Source organism: Dendropsophus ebraccatus, chromosome 4 (assembly GCF_027789765.1).
Source record: "Dendropsophus ebraccatus isolate aDenEbr1 chromosome 4, aDenEbr1.pat, whole genome shotgun sequence".
Classification (NCBI taxonomy): domain Eukaryota; kingdom Metazoa; phylum Chordata; class Amphibia; order Anura; family Hylidae; genus Dendropsophus; species Dendropsophus ebraccatus.
In genome coordinates, this window is record NC_091457.1 from 32,077,236 (window position 1) to 32,098,920 (window position 21,685).

General features: G+C 44.8%; 1 protein-coding gene across 2 annotated transcripts in view; it reads right to left on the bottom strand.

Annotated features, from left to right (window-relative positions):
- The window catches only part of LOC138788017 (actin, alpha cardiac muscle 1), a 48,296-nt gene that overhangs the window by 24,875 nt on the left and 1,736 nt on the right, over positions 1 to 21,685 (bottom strand). The window contains exon 1 of one of the 2 annotated variants that reach the window (XM_069965446.1): positions 5,672 to 5,681. The exons of the other annotated variant lie outside the window; for it this stretch is intronic. The gene's annotated coding sequence lies outside the window, so the exon portion shown is untranslated. Of the gene's footprint in view, positions 1 to 5,671; positions 5,682 to 21,685 lie in introns of those variants that run through there. 2 annotated transcript variants of the gene reach the window in all.

Sequence of the window (21,685 nt, forward strand, 5' to 3'; positions counted from 1 at the left end):
AAGGTGGTAACGCAGGAGCTAGAACGACTGGCCCAAAATCCATGGGCACATAGGTCAAACCTCAAGAAAGATGAATACTTGGCCAGGAGGATCGCACAATTGTGATAAAATCCGCAGACAAAGGCGGTAACCTGGTGATTATGGACCACAATATGTACAGAGATATGTGCCTTATGGTCCTAAGAGACAGAGAAGGATACAAACCTCTTGACACAGACCCTACTGACCTTTTTAAAAAACAACTTAAAGTAATCTTGGACGAGGCCCTGACGAATCGATTAATTGATAAAAAAGAATACGCATTTCTTTTACCCCTATCCCCTCGTGTTGCAACATTCTACGGACTACCCAAGGTCCATAAGGGACTGAACCCGCTAAAGTGTCGACCCATTGTGGCCGGCATTGATAACCTGACCCAGAACCTCGGGATCTATGTGGACGAAATCCTACGACCCCTGGTAACAAGCATCCCATCCTACATCCGTGATACAATGGATCTACTAGCCAAACTGACAGATGTCTCCACGAAGGAAGATTGGTACCTCTGCAGCATCGATGTCGAGGCATTATACCGTTCCATCCCACATTCAATGGGCCTACGAGCAGTGGAACACTTCCTCCACACCAGAAGCATGCATCTTGCTAATCACAACAGATTTATCATCCAAATACTGGAGTGGATACTTACCCACAACTATTTTTTGTTCAACAACTGTGTGTACCACCAGCTCAGGGGCACAGCTATGGGGAGCCCGATGGCGCCCTCATATGCTAACCTGTTCCTGGGCTGGTGGGAGGACACCATGGTGTTCAGTGACAACTACGACCAGTACAAGCAATACATCGAATTCTGGGGGCGGTACATCGACGATGGGCTGATATTATGGTCAGGCACCCCTGAGTCCTTTAAAAATTTCATCGAGGACCTCAACCGGAACGAAATAGGTCTACGGTTCACATCGGAGATCAACAAGGACCACATTTGCTTTCTGGACACGGTCATCAGAATACAAGGCACTACAATCACTACAGAAGCATATCGGAAGCCCACAGCAGGAAATAGCCTGTTGAGATGGGAGAGTCACCATCCCCTCAACCTAAAGACCGGCATCCCGAAGGGGCAATACCTCCGTATCAGACGCAACTGTAGTACACCCCAATCGTTCGAGAAAGAGGCTAGGTTGCTCAAAGAAAGATTCAAGGAGAGAGGTTATCCTAATCGCACCCTCACACAAGCCTATCAAACAGCCAAGCAGAGCGACCGACAGGACCTCCTCATTCCTAAGACAAGAACAGACACCACAGGACCACCAGGGGAAACACGTATAATTGGTACCTTCGACAACGCAGCATCCCAAGTAAGGTCCATTCTGGAGAATGCCTGGCCAATCTTGAAGACCAATCCTCACCTCACATCAGTCGTTTCCTCCCGCCCGCTAGTTACATACAGAAGAGGACGTAACCTTGGGGACATGCTCACAAACAGTCACTATGTCCCCCCCATCCAGACCCCCTACCTGGTTGGACACGAAAATTACAGGCACCTATAAATGTGGCGACTGTAAAGCTTGTCGGTACATCTCAGTATCCAAGACATTCTGTTCAGGAACTAACCCAACTATCTATAGAAACAGATCCTTTGCCAACTGCAAAACATCATGTGTGGTGTACCTGCGAATGCCCAAAGTCATATGTGGGCAAAACAAAAAGGGAATTTCGACGCAGGATTCTCGAACATATAGGCGACATCGAGCATTCGAGGCCCAAGCCATTATCAACGCACATGCGCACTATGCACCCTGCATCCCCCTTTAATATCACATTCAAGGTGATCGACACCATTAACCCCAATATTCGAAGAGGGGACTACGACAATAAGCTCCTCAGAAAAGAAACTGAGAGGATATACCGCCTCAAGACTCTAGAACCAGGTGGCTTGAACGACCAGATTCTATTCACTCATTCTATATGATCTGACCATCAAATATTATAATAATTTAGTATCTTCAATATGTGTGTTTTTCCCCTCTTCGCATCACTCATCTCCCTTACCTCGACCCCCCCCCCTTCCTACCTCTATGCCCTACCCGGCAGTCCCTTTGCTATGTATCCAAGATTTGGCTCATGCCTCCATGTATCCTATGTTATCCTATGTTTGCCTCTATATATCCTTCTAGTACCGCCTTACCATCCTCATCATCATCTACATTTACCTCATCCCATCATCATACATCATACCTTTATCATACCACATCAAGTTTATATATATATACACCTTGCATCATAATATGGCTCAATTTCTCCTGTCTTGCCTCTCGCAGTATTTGATCCACGACCGACCCAACTGCTAAACATCACTCTAACATAGCATATCGTTATGGGGACCTTTTTAAATGGACACACTGTATGCCTTTGATACGTTATATTCATTCTGGGGACTCCTAACAGCCATCTGCGCCGCCCATGGCAGCGCTCACTGAGGGCATTCTAACTGTACTGGCAAGCGACTTCAATCCCCTTACTGCGCACGCGCAGACACCAATCGCTTGACTGCGCATGCGCAGGTCTAGCGCACGGCGACGTGTTGACGTCACCGCGCCAGGTCCGCCCCATACCCGTGGCGCTTAAAGGACACGCCGGCCGGCACGATATCCAGACGCACATTCGCTGTCTGGACCGACCCACCGCCGGTTATCTTCTCCCTTCATCATATAAGTAAGTGTGACCTGCTACTTCTATCCCCAGGCCTCCGTATTTATGCTTAGTACAGTTACATTATGCCTCCCTGTTTCCTTGCCATTACAGGGGGTCTGACATCTAGCCTGCATCACTTATCAGCCTGCTTGTCTAAACCTCCACCATGAGGGATTCATAAGGAACATCATTCAGGTATTGTCCTGTTTATTCACCCCCTCTTTGCCCTTATAATGGGAATTAGGGATTATACGCTCCCTATACTATTTTACAGGCTAGGAATTATATGCTCCCGGGCACCTTCCGGAGGAAATTATCTATACACACCGGTATTACAGTTAACATTTCTGTCCAACTCCATGAAGTTCTATCCACACCGGCCAGATTTATCTGAGAGGTAACGATTTTTTAGACCATATATCACATGACTGGCGCTCTGTATGTAAATTCAATGTGACTGATAGTATCCATACTTACCTTCACCAGACCCTTATGACGTATACACCTTTGGCTGAAAAACCACACGCATCCCTGATGAACCCAGATATCCTTACCAGGAAGAAGGGGGAAACGCGTCGGATGACTAGTGGAATCACCATAACCCTGTTCTAAACAACAGCCTATCTACCGGTCAATAGAAGAGTACTTACTGCATAACCGTGCAGAAAACATGTTCAATAATAACCAAGCATACAATATAAGACATTCCCCACATCTTCAGAGTGACAGCAATACGTACTTCACTTGACTGTCTCTCCTATCTAGTGATAGGGAAAGTCCACCGCTTGGTACTGGGGACGCTCAATCCAAGCGGCTCCCTAAGAGTAAGGTAGGGTGAAATAGCCTATCTAGACTTACACCCACCTTCAGTGTGCATCACACATTTCAAATTGCTAATCATGTGTATATTTGTATATTAATTCTCACTGTATATATGGAACACTACCCTTCACCAAATAAATATCTTTGTTACACTGCAACTTCTAGTGTTGAGTCCACCACTTATTCTACCCTCATACAATACTGCTTTACTTTAATAAGTGGGGACAACAACCATCTATGAGATATATCGACCTGGGACAGCGCTTTATTATTTGTTGCTAATTAGTTCAATTAGTTACATTGGCATGGAATGAAAATCTGCTGCGCGATTGTAGGACCATATACTGTAGAGATTACAGCAGTGAGATTGTGGTGACCCCCAGATGGTGTTGTAGCGGTGGAACACTGGTCACTTGCTAGATGGAAGTGTGACGCCACTCTGGTGGTGGATGGCCGAGATACAGACGGACCTTAAGGATTTGTCATGTGACACCAGTGCTTGTGGGCACACAGGTGTGATGGCACTCCTGCTTAAAGGGGTACTCCAGCGGGGGGCATTTTTTTTCCTGTGTCAGCCACTTCCTGGTGTCTGACACAGGCCCGAGACAATACATCTCAGGTCCGCTCAGCCAGTCAATGACAGAGGCGGATCCCGCCTCCGTCACTGACTGGCTGAGCGGACCTGAGACGTCACGTCTCGGGCCCGCGTCAGACACCAGGAAGCCGCCGGGGACCGAAGCACCGCGATGCAGGACCCACCCTTAGAACCGCGAATGTGAGTGGACATCGTTTCCCTCACCCACCTCCTCCCCGATCCCAGGAAAAAAATGCCCCCCGCTGGAGTACCACTTTAAGGTGCAAGACTGGTTGTACCCTTTTCCCCTGTGGTCGGTGTCCTGTTGGGTTGCTACCGGGTCCCTTGGGATAGTGTAGTCACGGATGTTATAGTCACTGGTGGTCAGTGCAGTGTAATGACCCTCCCAGGTAGTAGGACCCGCCACCACAGAAAGGGGAGATGTCCCAAGGTTGCGGTGTATATGCTGTGTAGGTGGTAGTGAATAATCACAGACTCTGTGGATAACGTTGGCTTGCTTTACTATTGGCAAATAGAGTTCCAATAAATACTGAGACATAAAACCACCAGATCTGTGTGATAAGTGCTGATTAGGATGTAGTAGAGTTGGTAGAGTTGTACTGAGGTAGCGTAGTAGATAGGAGGGTGCCGTGAGAGTCTCAACCCAAGTAGTAATGGGCTCTGCCGGGATGTTGGAGGATGTAGAATACTTTCAGAAGAAGAAGAATGAGAAAAACCTGTGCCTGTCTCATAATGCAACACATGGGAGGTCAGTGATGGAGGTCATGATTGTGTTGGCGTACCACCCAGCTTGTACTAATTGACGGTACATAGCAGGTTACTAGGTAAGGGATAGAATTGTACTTCTAATTGGCAGTACAACTTTCTTTCTTCTGGTGCCCCATTCATAAGAGCTGGGCCCCTGCAGAACTGTGTCTCCTGGCTCTAGCTCTTGAAGTAGTGAGGCTCTAGTGGTGGCCACAGTCCAGGCTCAGTAACACATCATAGTTGATCAAGGTGAATATGCCAAAGGGTGCAAACTGTGAGCAGGAATCAGCCTGAGGACAGTCCAGAAATCTCGTTTAGCATAGCCCTATGCTTGCCAGAGGGCTGGAACTATATACCACTATCAACAATGCAAGGATTTACAGATGGAAGTATGTGAAATATGAGGGTAGGGCCTGGTATCTAGCATAGCCCCATGTGTGGCAAAATACAGGCACTATAAACAGGGCCGGCCCTAGCACCCAGCTTACTGGGCAAGTGCCGCTGACCACAGCGCCTCTAGGGGCCCACCAGTGGCGAATTATAATGTGCGTGGTTTGGGTGTCCGAACTGCCCACATCTGATCTCACTGCAGCTGCACATCACTCGCAGGCCAACTTTACAATTCATGGGGGGGGGTCTTTTTTTTTTTTTTCTATTTATGTACAGTGTTTAGACCGGCTGATAATGGCCCAATCTATCATGTAAACCAGTTAACTGAGTCTATTGCACAGCTTGACTATCGTTTAGCAAGGACTGCACGGACATCGTTACCAATGTCAGTACAGCCCTTGCCCTAAACCGTTAATACATTACCTTCCCAGTTCCTCCTGCCCTCTCTTCTCCTGCCCTCTGCTTGCTTCCTGGCACCGTGGCTGCAGCTTCACATTGGCCTTTTTAAGCTGACAGACCACTCAGCCAATCGCTGGCCGGCACCACTGCTGGCTGTGATTGGTTGAGAAACCTTTTAGCTCTAAGACCGCTCTGAAGCTACAGCCGTAGCTCCGGGAAGCAAGCAGGGGGCAGGAGAAGAAGAAGAAGGTAATGTATTAACAGTTAAAGTGACTCTGTACCCACAATCTGACCCCCCCCCAAACTGCTTGTACCTTCAGATAGCTGCTTTTAATCCTAAAAGCTATAAGCAGCTATCTGAAGGTACAAGCGGTTTTTGGGGGTCAGATTGTGGGTACAAAGTCGCTTTAATTTAATCGTTAGCTATTGCCTGTGCATCACTATTACACACAGCGATGTGAGACACAGAATTGCAGTAAATGTACACAGAATACGCCTGAGATAATGAACAAAGCAACACATAGCCTTACACATAAACACATTCAGCAGCATGAGGAATGGGGTTCTAGGACACTGCAGGGGCAGACTGGTACAGACTGATGCAGGGTGCCGCAGACTGGTGGATGCAAACTAGTGGAAGCACACAGGTACAGACCTGTGCAGTGCACTGCAGACTGGTGCAGACTACAGGCTGGTGCACTGCCATAGCTGCAGATTCCTCTATATAGAATACTGTGCAAAATGGCCATTGTAGGAGGGCAGATGTTGCAACTGCAGTCAGCATGCAGAACTGAAAATATGTTCATGTGAAGGAAGCCTAAAACTTATACTCAGAATTGTACACAAGATTACTGCAGATAGGTACTGTTCAATATCACAGGATTCACTAATGTTAAAAGAAAGTAATGAGATATCCAACTCAATTTCTGTACATGCGTGTATTAGCAGAACTGTCTTTAAAAGTCATTGGGGGAGAGTTATCAAAGTTATCAAGTCTGTGAGGAATGAAAGGTGGAATCTGATTGGTTACTAGGGTCAACTGAGCCAGTTTAACTTTACACCATGTTTGATAAATCTCCCCCATTGAGTCCATAAAAAAATGCCAATGCATAGAGATACCATCCGTATACTATCTGTATTTGCGAATCCATTTTTATTTAAAGAGAATCTGTCCGGTCCATACCAGGTACAGAGCTCCAGACACAAGCAGATAGGGAGATAAAACAAATAATGCCTTTGTCTTTGCTAATGGCCATTGTCATAAAATTGCATTTGTTCCTTGGGAGATGAAGTGATGCTGAACTGCAGCATGCACATTTCTTCCCTCCCACAGAGCAGAGGGCACAGAGCAGAGCCTCCAGCCCTGTACATCAATCAAGACAGAGCTGCAGTGTGGGAGGGAAAATACATCTTATTTATTGCAAAACTATTTTACTTTGTATTGACACCTTTTCTTTTTTATTTTACCATAAAATGGTAAAATGGTGAGATGGAAAAAAAAATAAGCATCTTTTTTTTACACCATGCAATTTATGGGTAAACTGACACATAATCTTCATTCTCTATGTTGTTACAATTACAATAAAGACCAATTTATATATGTTTTGTTTTATTTTCCAACTCAAAAATTGACAAAACTTTACTTTATCTTTTTTTTACACACATTTTTGGTCACCATAAAAGACTATCATAAGGAATCCTTTGATTCCTTATACTGATCATAGCTTTCTCATAAGACAGCTATGATCGGTTTTATCTGCGATCGACTGATAGAGGCCACAAATCCCAAACACAGACCTGTGTGGCTTGCGGCCTGGAAATCTGAAGAGGATGCACCAGGACGCCACTGGAACTCAGGTTCTAAGGGGTTAAATTATGCCAATACAGTCATCTGGCTGTGCCAACATGAAGCGTGGCCCTCTGCTACATCTGCTAAAAGAGGTCACCCAGTATAATGGGAGGTCGGCTTCCGATCTCCAGTTATACTGCAGTAACATTTCGGTGCAGCTAAAGATTGTGTCTATGGCACGGGTGGAGATGCTGAACCGCCGCGATGGAATCCGCTAGAACTTCTCCGCGCGGATTCTGTAGTGTGAATCCACCCATAAAGAGCAAATCTCAGGACAACTCTGGTAAGTCAGCCTTACTGAGGCCACATTCTGGGCAGCTTCTTAGATAATGTGCAGTTGCATTACAATATGATACATCACCAAATGTTAGGCTAAATGAATATGTCACTTTAGAATTTGGAAATGCTCCAAATGTTCTTATTACTCATAGATTGCCACAATAAAAGCCACCTAATGAGAAATATGGACTGGACATCTGTGTGGTTGAGGGAGTTGTTAATGCTTATTCCTTCCTTCCTTTCTTTCTAATTTCTATTCCTTTGTTATAATTGGTCAAGCTAAAAGACAATGTATTGTCTAGATTTTCTTTCACTGATTAGAGCTAGATACTGAAATGTGTTCTTTTATTCCTATTTATTCTAGATAATGAAATGTGTTCTATTATTCAATTTTTTTACTTACATTTTTTCTACACTTTTTTTCACAGCATTAAGTGCCATGTGCATTTAGTCCTGTCAATAGACAGTACTCGTCACCTTGAGCTGAATTGACACATTTCCTTTAAGAGGTGACCTAGGGAGGATAATCCATTGCATCTCCAAACATCAAATAAATGAACTTTGTCTTCCCTGTGCAAAAGAAAGCCAGATGTCTAGAAATGCAAAAACATAGGTTACTAACCGAAAATAAATTCACAGTATCTTTCTCTTTAGTAATAATGCTTGTAAGCAACTAACATCTTTATGCTGAAGTAATGGCGGGATCATTTATATTGTGTACAGAAGCTTCCCAGAGCTAACCATATTTAAGTTGGAGGGAGTGCAGTTTTTGCAGATTATATTCTATGTTTCGAAATAGAGACATACACTACCGTTCAAAAGTTTGGGGTCACCCAAACAATTTTGTGTTTTTCATGAAAAGTCACACTTATTCACCACCATACGTTGTGAAATGAATAGAAAATAGAGACAAGACATTGACAAGGTTAGAAATAATGATTTGTATTTGAAATAACATTGTTTTTACATCAAACTTTGCTTTTGACAAAGAATACACCTTTTGCAGCAATTACAGCATTGCACACCTTTGGCATTCTAGCTATTAATCTGTTGAGGTACAGTAAGCTGGAGAAATTGCACCCTACGCTTCTAGAAGCAGCTCCCACAAGTTGGATTGGTTGGATGGGCACTTCTGGCGTACCATACGGTCAAGCTGCTCCCACAACAGCTCAATGGGGCTCAGATCTGGCCACTCCATTACCGATAGAATACCAGCTGCCTGCTTCTGCTGTAAATAGTTCTTGCACAATGTGGAGGTGTGTTTAGGGTCATTGTCCTGTTGTAGGATGAAATTGGCTCCAACCAAGCGCTGTCCACTGGGTATGGCATGGCGTTGCAGAGTGATAGCCTTCCTTTTTCAGAATCCCTTTTACCCTGTACAAATCTCCCACCTTACCAGCACCAAAGCAACCCCAAACCATCACATTACCTCCACCATGCTTAACAGATGGCGTCAGGCATTCTTCCAGCATCTTTTCATTTGTTCTGCGTCTCACAAACCTTCTTCTTTGTGATCCAAACACCTCAAACTTGGATTCATCCGTCCACCACACTTTTTCCCAGTCTTCCTCTGTCCAATGTCTGTGTTCTTTTGCCCATCTTAATCTTTTTCTTTTATTGGCCAGTCTCAGATATGGCTTTTTCTTTGCCACTCTGCCCTGAAGCCCAAAATCCCACAGCCGCCTCTTCACTGTAGATGTTGACACTGGTGTTTTGCGGCCACTATTTAATGAAGATGCCAGTTGGGGACCTGTGAGGCGCCTGTTTCTCAAACTAGAGACTCTAATGTGCTTATCTTTTTGCTTAGTTGTGCAACGCGGCCTCCCACTTCTTTTTCTACTCTGGTTAGAGCCTGTTTGTGCTGTCCTCTGAAGGGAGTAGTACACACCGTTGTAGGAAATCTTCAATTTCTTAGCAATTTCTCGCATGGAATAGCCTTCATTTCTAAGAACAAGAATAGACTGTCGAGTTTCAGATGAAAGTTCTCTTTTTCTGGCCATTTTGAGCGTTTAATTGACCCCACAAATGTGATGCTCCAGAAACACAATCTGCTCAAAGGAAGGTCAGTTTTGTAGTTTCTGTAACGAGCTAGACTGTTTTCAGATGTGTGAACATGATTGCACAAGGGTTTTCTAATCATCAATTAGCCTTGTGGGCCAATGAGCAAACACATTGTACCATTAGAACACTGGAGTGACACTGGAAATGGGCCTCTATACACCTATGTAGATATTGCACCAAAACCAGACATTTGCAGCTAGAATAGTCATTTACCACATTAGCAATGTATAGAGTGTATTTGTTTAAAGTTAGGACTAGTTTAAAGTTATCTTCATTGAAAAGTACAGTGCTTTTCCTTCAAAAATAAGGACCCCAAATAAGGACCCCCAATAAGGACCCCAAACTTTTGAACGGTAGTGTATATATATATATATATATATATATATATATATATATATACTTTCCTTTGGGCATCAGTATATTCGTCAGGCTGACACTCCCCCCCCCCCTTCCCATGTCTAGTATGCATCCCCCCTGGTAGTTAACCCCCCCCCCCCTTACTCAATAAGGCTATCAAAGCCTTGGTTACTTGGTTCCCTGAGCTGTTCACCAAGCTTGGGCCCCCCAACCCACTGTAACTATGGCGGCGCTAGCTTTAGTGTTTTTTTTGCATTGTACAGACTGTACAGGAGCGGTGGTGACATCATTTTCACATGATACAGTCCTTCAGTATGTCCTTCTAATGTTACTGCATTGTCTCCTGGCTGCAGCTTTGCCCTGATTTGTGTAAAATTGCAGTAAAAAGCAGCGATTTTTATGCAAATCATGGGAAACCACTGAAAGTATAATTCTGTTTGGGTGGCCATGGGCCCCCCAGAAGTCCAGGGCCCCGGGCTACCGCCCGAAGGGACCTATTATAATCCGCTACTGCTCCTAAACTCCACAGACTCAAGATAGAGGGGAAGATACTTTTGGGCACACATTAGAGTGTTTCCAGGGTCTGAAGGACCTCCTACTACAGCTTCCTCAGCTGTGGGTAGTAGCATCAATAAGCTGTTTTACCCAGAACTCACAGATCAGACAATTGATCTTATAAACTGGTCTTTAAGGGTACAAACACACACGGCATATACGCTGCGTATCTACTGCTGCGATATGCAGCCAATAAGCAGCAGATACACAGCAGATTAGATCTAAATAACTGAACACAGCATCAAATCTGCTGCGTATCTGCTGCGTATACGCTGTGTGTGTTTGTACCCTAAAGGGTACAAACATACACAGCGTATACACAGCAGATACGCTGCAGATAGGCAGCAGATTTGATGCTGTGTTCAGTTATTTAGATCTAATCTGCTGCTTATTGGCTGCGTATCGCAGCAGTAAATACGCAGCGTATATGCCATGTGTGTTTGTACCCTTAGACCAAAAATACGGGTGAGATATAACCCACTACTCTCAGATTTTCATAAATGGAGAGCTTTCTGACAATCAGGAAGCCCCAGATGTATGGACTACATAGAGGTAGAGGTCCTAGCTTATAAATTTCAGTTAGGTATTTCTTCTTATACTTTGATAACCATAGGATTATCTCTTAGGCCACATTCACACTTCAGTATATTTTACTGGATGAAAATCTGGAATAGTCCAGAATCAGTATATTTTTCTGGATGAAAATCTGGAATAATCCGCAATCCGCAAAAAATCATCCGTTTTGCGTTCCGTATTTTATCCGTTTTTTTGCGGATCCGCAAAAAAAGGTGTAGTGAAGAAAAAAGAGGGGATGGAAAAAATGATGTCATTAGCTGTCCCAAACCCCCAAAAAGGTCACCTGGTTGTCTGGGGGCCATTTTACAGTCATTTTTATCAGGCAGGATATTTCTGGCAGGAGGATCTTGCTGATGTCACAAAGAACGGATCCATGATACGGATGGTTTTGCGGGTTGCAATGTACTCTCCATAAACTTCTATTGGGTGGGTCCATTCTGTAATTACGGACTGTATTACAACATGTCCGGTTTTTTGTCACGGATTGCGGATCCGCAAAAAAACTGGATATATGAATAGCACCATTGAAAATAATGAGTTGTAATTAGAGATTAGCGAACCTGGAGCATGCTCGAGTTCATCCGAACCTGAGCATTCAACATTTGATTAGCGGTGGCTGCTGAAGTTGGATAAAGCCCTAAGGCTATGTGGAAAACATGGATATAGTCATTTGCTGTATCCATGTTTTCCAGACAACCTTAGAGCTTTATCCAACTTCAGCAGCCCCAGCTAATCAAATGCTGCACGTTCAGGTTCGGATGGACTCGAGCATGCTCGAGGTTCGCTCATCTCTAGTTGTAATGGATTTTGTATTTCCTTATCCGGGAAAACAGATGAAAAATACTGACGTGTGAATTTAGCCTTAATGTCCCTAATAATGCATTACGACGGATGGACCCAAGATCCCCTACCATGACAGAATGGAAATCTCTAGTTAACGCAGCCCTGTCCTATGGAAATCTGGTATATAAACCAGAAGATGCCCAGCAAAGTTTTTAAAGGTTTGGGCCTGTGGTACCAATCCACTCTTACTTGTTACTCTGCCAAGAGATATACAAGACTATCTACGGCCTAGGCTGCTTTGTGAGCATGTGTATGTTTAATAGTATCTGTTGTTTTCCCTAACTTTTCTATGTGTGGTACACAAGCCGTGTACCGGGATGGGCTCCCCAGGATACAGCGAAGTCACGAACGAGGAAAGTGACTCCAACACCAGTTTAAACAAAACTGCACTTTACTGAAACATACAAAGGTAATAGCAACTCAAATATCCCCAAATTATATACAATCAGGCTTAAGCCGAGGCCCCTGTGCTACACGGCATGCCACCCAGAAATATGTTGTATGAATACACACACAGTAACCTACAAGCAAGCTCAGATAGGCCAGCCGCCATATACCCATTAATCCTCTAAATAAACAGGAACTAATATGTGGGGGTGCGTTTCATGGGTATTTGCAGTGTAGCACCGCAGCTCACACTCTTATAAACTATTTACACTGTTTCTTAAAGCAAATGTATCATCAGGTACATTCGCTTTAAGCACAGCATATCAATAGAACAGCGCCGACTCAGGGAAGCCGTTGCTACGGTCCTTTTTTGAACCCAGTTCCTGCGCACGGTGCCACTCTATTACTGAGCACCGTCCCGGGCTGAAGCACTGGAGGAGGGCCGGCCTGCCCCCAATGGGAGGAAAGCCCCAACCCTCTGTGACGCGCCTCCATTAGAATCAAAAAATCTTTATTATAGATTTCTTGTTGCTCGGTCCAGTGAAAAATGATTTTTATTGTTGGTGATTTGTGCCACCTGGGAGGGGCTTCACGGGTACAGCACCACTTAGCCCCGCCCACAACAGTGTTATAGTCACCACCCCTCCATGACGTTGTTGCCATCTAGGCCCCACCCCCTCAGTGACCATTGGAAAGGGCCAGCCTAGAGGTCTAGGCCCCGCCCCCTCAATGGCCTAGGATAGGGTGGGGCCTAGACCTCTAAGCCAATGGCATTACAGAGGGGCAGGTCCTATGGCGCTGATGTGGGCGGAGCTAAGTGGTGCTGCAGACATGAAGCCCCGCCAAGGTGGCAAAAACCACCAGCTTAAAGGAGAGCTGCGGGCAAAATCTATTTTTTAATATGTTATTAGATAAGCAAACTTAAACAAATTGCTAATACACTAATTATGGGAAATGCAAATATAGGTCTATTTCCCTCAATTTAGTAAATCAGACAGGCTTCAATTTCTCTAAAAAAATATGACGTCACTACCCGGGTGTATGTACCTGAAGGATCCAGTAGGGGACACAGCTTTTCAAAGCATATGAAGTGAAGATACATATTGTGCTTAGTGCTCAATTCTTGACATAATGGTTTAGTATAAAAGTATAGAAGTATAAGTCTATGCAGAAGTATATGTAGTGGAATCATCCCCAGTCCCCTCCCAAGCAGCGGGTGAACTCTTTAGTTACCACCTAACCTCCACCCTGTGCTGCCCGATGCCATCTCATGTGCCTCTCTCCCCGTGCTGCCTGCTCATGTGCCAGCCTCCCTCCCCATACTGACCAGTGCCCACTGATGTGCCTCCCACCTGCCCTGTGCTGCCTGGTGCAGTGCAGCAGGGTACATGCTCCTTACCTGCCTCCTCTATCGTCCCTGCCGCCTCTCTCTACTGCTGATCAATCACTGGGAGAGAGAGGCGGCAGAGACCGGCTATGGGGACCGCGGCGCACATGTCCCCCTTTGCTCTTTGCAAAAGTTGGGAGGTATGCTGTGCATTTCTCATAATTAGTGTACATTAGAAATTTGTTCCTTTCAGTCAGGATTTCAGTTTTTTTCTGAACTCAACAGTGCGTTGGGTTTTATCATTCGGTTTCACCCCCCCACACACTAGTAGCGGATTATAATAGGCCCATGGCCCATGGCCACCCAAAAAGACTGATAGTGGTGAAATGTCTCTTGGCTACAGTTCTGCCATGATTTGCAAACAATTGTGGCTTTTCGACAGCAATTTTGCACAATTCAGAGCATCATGACATTATCTATCCTGTACTATGAACACCACACTAGTGCTGCCATAGTTACAGTGGGTTGGGGGGCCCAGGCTTGGTGAACAGCCTGGGGCCTATGGTAAAGTTAATCCGCCCCTGCCACACACACACAGATTCTTTTAGGGCCGTATTACAAGGCTATTAGTATTTTACTACAAAGTGGTCAAACACTTTTAATAAGGTTGAAAAAATTACATAGGTCCTTCAAGTTCAACTTATAACCCTACTTGGTGATTCAGAGAAAAGCAAAAAAGAAACCTTTATGAGGCTGATGTTGATTACTAGAGATGAGCGAACCTCGAGCATGCTCGAGTTCATCTGAACCAGAGCATTCGGCATTTGATTAGCGGTGGCTGCTGAAGTTGGATAAAGCCCTAAGGCTATGTGGAAAACGTGGATATAGTCATTGGCTGTATCCATGTTTTCCAGACAACCTTAGAGCTTTATCCAACTTTAGCAGCCACCGCTAATCAAATGCCGAACGCTCGGGTTCGGATGAACTCGAGCATGCTCGAGGTTCGTTCATCTCTATTAATTACCCCATAGCAACAATTTCTTATTACCAGAAATCTAGTAACCATAAATTGTAAAAGTATATTTTTCAAGCATCCAATCATCTCTTAGAAGTACCTTAAGGGTACAAACCCACTTGACGTATTTGCTGCGTGAATCAGTCTTAAAAATAAGCAGGCAAAACGCAGGTTGGCTTTATACGATTGTTCTGCGTTAAAATACGCAATTGCGTATTTTTGAAGCGTGAAGCTTGTTGTTAGCAAAGCATCAGTTGTTAACAACCTGTGCGAAAAACGCATGTAGCTTCACGCTTCAAAAATATGCAATTGCGTATTTTAACGCAGAACAATTGTATAAAGCCAACCTGCGTTTTGCCTGCTTATTTTTAAGACTGATTCACGCAGCAAATACGTCAAGTGGGTTTGTACCCTAAATACTTTACCTACAATAGGTATAGGGTATTACAGGCCTACAGTTTTTAACCAATCTATTGGTATAACTCAGCTGAACTCTGAGTGATGGATGTCATCTGGGCCCAGTCATTTGTGGATCTTAATGTTTTTAAGGTGGTGTCACACTTACTGTTTTGGTTAGGCAAGAGAATTTACATTATTCTTATGCAAGTCATCTGTCAATGAATTTTCCTGTGTTAATACAGTAGAGAAGAAGGTATTTAGTAGATTGGCCTTTTAGATACCCCCTCCACCATTACACCCAGAATGTTTATGAGGGGGGGCAACATTTAACGTTTAACCCTTAGACGACCCAGGGCGTATAGTTACGCCATGGAAGTCTATCCCCAGACGACCTAGGGCGTAACTATACGCCCTGGGTGTTTCTCCCGCTATGAAGCGTGCTCCGGAGCGGAGCGTGCTTCATAGCAGGTGGGGGCCGGCTGCAATCAGCAGCCGGGACCTCACCGGCAATGACACGCTGCACCGCGGCGTTTAAGTGTAAGTGACAGGGGGAGTCCCCTGTCACTTACCGATTGGGACCCCCGCAGTGTGACTGCGGGGGTCCCGATCGGTAAAACGGACTGCTGGAGGTCTCTCACCTGCCTCCGTGCGGTCCGATCGGCGATCTGCTACACTGAGCCTGCACAGGCAGGCTCAATGAGCAGATCGCCGATAACACTGATCAATGCTATGCCTATGGCATAGCAATGATCAGTGTATAAATCAAAGTACTGTATGTAAAAGTCCCCCAAAGGGACTTCAAATGTGTAAAAAAAAAAAGTTAAAAACACTAACACACTACCCCAAAACCCCTCCCCCAATAAAAGTTGAAATCACCCCTCTTTCCCATTATATAAATAAAACATATAAAAATAAATAAACAAATAAACATATAATATACCGTAGCGTGCGTAATTGTCCGATCTATTAAAATATAACAAGCGTCATTGCGAACGGTAAACAGCGTACACGAAAAGAGGAAAAAGTGCGCGGATTACCGATTTTATGTTACATTATATATAAAAAAAATTTTATAAAAAGTGATCAAAACGTCCGATCTTCACAAATATGGTATTAATAAAAACTAGAGATCATGGCGGAAAAAATGACACCCCATACAGCCCTGTAGGTGAAAAAATAAAACCGTTATAAGCGTCACAATAGTCCCATTTTATTTATAATTAATTGCCAAAAAAAAAAGGATTTCATTTAAAAAAAATATATAACATTAGAGAATCTCTGTAAACCTGCATATGGTTGTGTTCGGACTGACCTATAGAGTAATAGTATCATGTCGCTTTTACCATATAGTGCATTACGTAGACACAGGAACCCCCCAAACGTTACCATATTGCATTCTTTTTTACGATTTCACCTATTTATATCTTCATAAATAATATATTTGGGATTCCATCATACATGTTATGGTAAAATGAATGACGCCATTACAAAGTACAACTATTCCTGTAACAAATAAGCCCTTACATGGCCTTGTAGATAAAAAACTGAAAGTGTTGGAGCTCTTAGAAGGGGAGGAGGGAAAAACGGAAACACTAAGATCAAAATTTGCGCAGTCCACTGGGTCATTTTGGGCCTGGTCCTCAAAGGGTTAAAGGAGAAGTCTGGCAAAAAATTTTATTAAAATATTGTATTGCCCCCCAAAATTTATACAAATTACCAATATACACTTATTACGGGAAATGCTTATAAAGTGCTTTTTCCCTGCACTTTCTACTGCATCAAGGCTTCACCTCCTGGATAACATTGTGATGTCACTTCCTGGATAAAATGGTGATGGTGACAACCTGACACCTAGAGATGCTCAGTGTCCCTCCAGGGCCCAATGTACCTCAGTGTCCCCCTGCTTTTTTTTTTTTTTTTTTAAAGGAGAAGTCCGGCCAATATTTTTATTAAAGTATTGTATTGCCCACCGAGTGTTATACAAATCACCAATATACACTTATTACTACATCAAGGCTTCACTTCCTGGATAATACGGTGATGTCATGACTTGACTCCCAGAGCTGTGCGGGCTGTGGCTGCTGGAGAGGATGATGGCAGGAGGTCACTGAGGGACACAGAGCACTGGAAGGACACTGAGAATCCCTCTGCCATTATCCTCTCCAGCAGCCACAGCCCGCACAGCTCTAGGAGTCAGGTCGTGACATGACCATGTTATCCAGGAAGTGAAGCCTTGATGCAGTAGTAAGATGTTGAAAAACAAGCAACTGATATAGCAGCGATCTGCTGCCGCCGCTCCGTTGAATAGGAGCGTTGGCAGCAGACGCTGCTGTATCCTATGGGCTGCCCCCCCCCGCCGCCCCCTCCCGCACTCACCCGCTCGCTGCAGCCGCGTTGAATAGCGGCGGCAGCGAGTGGGGAACGAGGAGCAAACGAGCGCTGAGAGCGCTCGTTTGCTCCTCTGACGATCCATGTAATAGGCCCTTAAATGCTTGCATTAATTTTATATCTGTCATTGTCTATGCGCATGCTGTCACCTTTTCAATAGAATAGAACTTTTTCAATAATTTCAATAGAAATCCTGGAATCACATGATGAAAGAGGAAAAAAAGCCTATACTTATATACCATAAAAATGGGACAGGGGGGGGGGAAGACGTCACTTGAAAAATAGTTGCCAATTTTTGCACATTATTTGTAGTGGGTTTTTTTCAGCCCCCAATAACCAAAATGTGGGACTTATAGAAGCTCAATAGTCATAGTTACATCCTGCCAAAGTCTTTTAGCTGAAATTAACTCTCATAGCTGTAAATACATTCTGAGAGCTGTAAATGCTATGCTTTGTCAGCAGCTGTTAAAACACTGCTGAGGCTTTGCTAAAAATGGAGCTAGAGAAAAAAGCTGCAACTCCCTTACGGCAGTATACAAGGGTTACCAGCAGAGGTCCAAGTCAAGCAGTGTTCCTGGACAGATAAATTGTGCGTTCATATGTTATGTAGTGTGCATAGTGCCTGTGAACTGCATTGCATACTCAACCTTTTGAAGCCAAGTACCCCCGAGGATGTGATTGGTTATGAACATTGACTAAATAAGGCCAATCACACTGCCACCATAGGCTCTGTGTATAAAGTCACTTTATACAGTTAATTCCATATCATATCCCCCTATTACAATGTATTATGGTATGCCTCATGTAGTCAGATACAATGCCCTCTTTAGCCAGGTACACCCCCTGCAGCCAGTTATGCCCCTTATAGCCAGGCATGTCCCTTGCAGCCAGAAATACCCATTATAGTCAGGTTTGCCCCCGCTGCATCTAGGTATGCCCCATATAGCCAGGGCCGTATTTGCCACTAGGCCCCGTGGTCCGGTGCCTAGGGTGGCGCCCTGAGGGGGGCGGCACCCGCAGGGAACAATTTTATATATATATATATATATATATATATATATATATATATACATATATATATATATATATATATATATAAAAGAAAAAAAATATTTTAACCCCCGCCGCCATAGGCACCGGTCCACGGGTGCCTAGTCCGCGCGTGGGTGTGGGGGGGTGGGCTGTGCAGCTTTTGGTCCGGTGAGCTTCCGGCACACACTGCCTCTATCACAGGCCGGAAGCTCGCGGCTGCAGCCCCTTCTCTCCTGCTCGGCAGCGGCGCACATGACGTCATCGCGCCGAGCAGGAGAGAAGTTCTTGCACCGCGGGGCTTCAGCTGTGAGCTTCCGGCCTGTGATAGAGGCAGTGTGTGCCGGAAGCTCACCGGACCCAAAGCTGCATTGGAGATGGGGGGGGGGGGGGGGGACCTGTCCAGCCTACCCAGACTGCCTCTGTCCCCCAGCTGCTCCCTCTTCCCCCCCAGCCTCTCCTGCACCCCCCAGCCTTTGTCCCCCAGCCTCTCCTGCACCCCCTAGCCTCTCCTCCTGCACCCCCCAGCCTCTCCTCCTACACCCCCCAGCCTCTCCTCCTACACCCCCCAGCCTCTCCTCCTGCACCCCCCAGCCTCTGTCCCCCGGCTGCTCCCTCTTCCCCCCCAGCCTCTCCTCCTGCACCCCCCAGCCTCTGTCCCCTGGCTGCTCCCTCTTCCCCCCAGCCTCTCCTCCTACACCCCAAGCCTCCCCTCCTGCACCCCCTAGCTTCTCCCTTGCCCCCCAGCTGCTCTCCCTGCCCCCCCAGCTTCTCCCCCTGCCTGTCACCCCAGCTGCTCCTCCTGCCCCCCATCTTCTCCCCCTGCCACTCCAGCTTGCTGCAGTTGTTTATCACACAAATCCCCTCTGCCCCAGCACAGAGAGCGCCAGTGCCTGGCTGCAGCGCATCTGCAGATCTTCCTGAGCTCAGTGATTGCTGTATTTTGTTGGTCCACTTTTTATTGCCCCCTATAGCTAGAAATTTTAATTTGTAGGGGGGCAATGTATCAATGGAGACTTTTGAGTGAGTACTTCATTGAATGTTTCTCACTGATCTTCCTGAGCTCAGTGATTGCTGTGTTTTGTTGGTCTACTTTCCATTGCCTCTGTGAGTCAGAATCCTGTTCCACACTAATGAGGGGCAAATACCCTGAAACAGCTGTCTGTTGATGTATGCCTGGCTTGTATCAGAGTGGTTTGGTGATCTCCCCACTGGGAGGCACCCCATTGGCAACAGGTTTTATTTCCCAGTACTTCATTGGATTTTTTTTTACTGATTACTGAGATTACTATGTTTTGTTGGTCCACCTTATATTGCCCCCTATACCCAGAATCCTGCTCCACAAATACCTTGAATCAGCTGTCTGTGGATGGATGCCTGGCTTTGGTAAACCCTTGTCATGTTGCAATACTCATAACTGAGTATTTCTCTATTTGTGTCGCAATACTCGCAATCGAGTGGGACATGGGGGGGGGGGGGCTATGTATCAGGATGGTTTGGTGATCTCCTCACTGGAAGGCACCCCTTGGCAACAGAGTTTCTTTCCTAGAGGTTTTCTGGCTATTCTTGCGTTCCTGTTCTGGCTATTCCTGTGTTTTGAGACTCACAACTGAGGTTCCACTGACCCCTTTTTTGCATATTTAAATTTGTAGGGGGAAATGTATCAATGGAGCCTATGGAGTAAGTACTTCATTGGAATTTTTTTTTCACTGATCTCCCTGAGCTCAGTGATTGCTGTGTTTTGTTAAAAAATTAAAATTTAAAGAAAAATAAGCAGATAACTAACATGGATAAAGCAAGCACAACAGTCAGAAAGAGCTACTGGAAGCTATACTGTACATTGCTTTCTATGTAGAGGACAGGGGCGTTTTTAGGGTTTACACAGGGTCCCAGAAAAATAAAATGAAGCCACCCTCACCTAGTGCCTAAAGGAGCAACTAATCCTGGCACAGGTACAGAGTTGTGTACAACAGAAATACCCATTATAGTACAGTATATAGTATAGTATTATATAGTATCACACTTTACTGTAGAGAGGCGCTTCTAGACAGCCAATTAGTTCATGCACATTACTAATACTGGGGTTTTACCAGTAAAATTGCCACTTTTATTGGTTGATCATCTAGCTATTCCCATTTTCCACCGATCATTGTATGTTGAGTCAGGCCTTGAGTACGATATTCCAGTAAGAACCTTTGCATGTTGACAATATTGAAACCAGAGACCATTGTAAGGGTGTCTTTACATAGATTTATCTGACAGATTTTTGAAGCCTAAGGAATAGATTTGAAAAGGGGAGAAATCTCAGCCTTTCCTTTATGACCTGTTCTCTGTTTATAGCCTGTTCCTGGCTTTGGCTTCGAAAACGTGTCTGATAAATCTGTCTGTGTAAAGGCACCCTAAGTTTAGGAACCACTGTATATGTACTATAGCATGTTCATGCAACAATTTGTATTTTAGTATGTATTTTTAGGAACAAAACTCTGTATGGTGTATGGTGTAAGGCAAATGCACACAGAGGTAAGATGTGGGAAAACTATGTGTATGATTCCTAAAAAAAAGTACTGTACAATCGCCTCCTTTGCCCTACACTCTTACACTTACTCAGTTAGCATAATACTTCAATCACAGTCTTTTTCTTTTCTTCTTTTAAATGGGTAATGGGTAATGAGTATGCTCTCTAACTTTTTTGTGGCTTATTTGTACCGACTGGTTGTCGACTGTGGCCTTAGAGCGCAGCACCAGCTTCCCTACGCTGATCTATCCTTGGGTCATGTTAAAGCGAATGTACCTGATGGTACATTCGCTTTAACTTAGCAGACAAAGCTGAATCCCCAATAAAATTTAGAAAAATTAAGTAATTCTTGTGCCTATCACTCAATACTACTGATTTTATGGAGATATAATATGGCCTGAGGGGGTATGAATTGGCCTAGGCCAAACGCCTCACACAGTCTGGCCCACAGGGGTTCA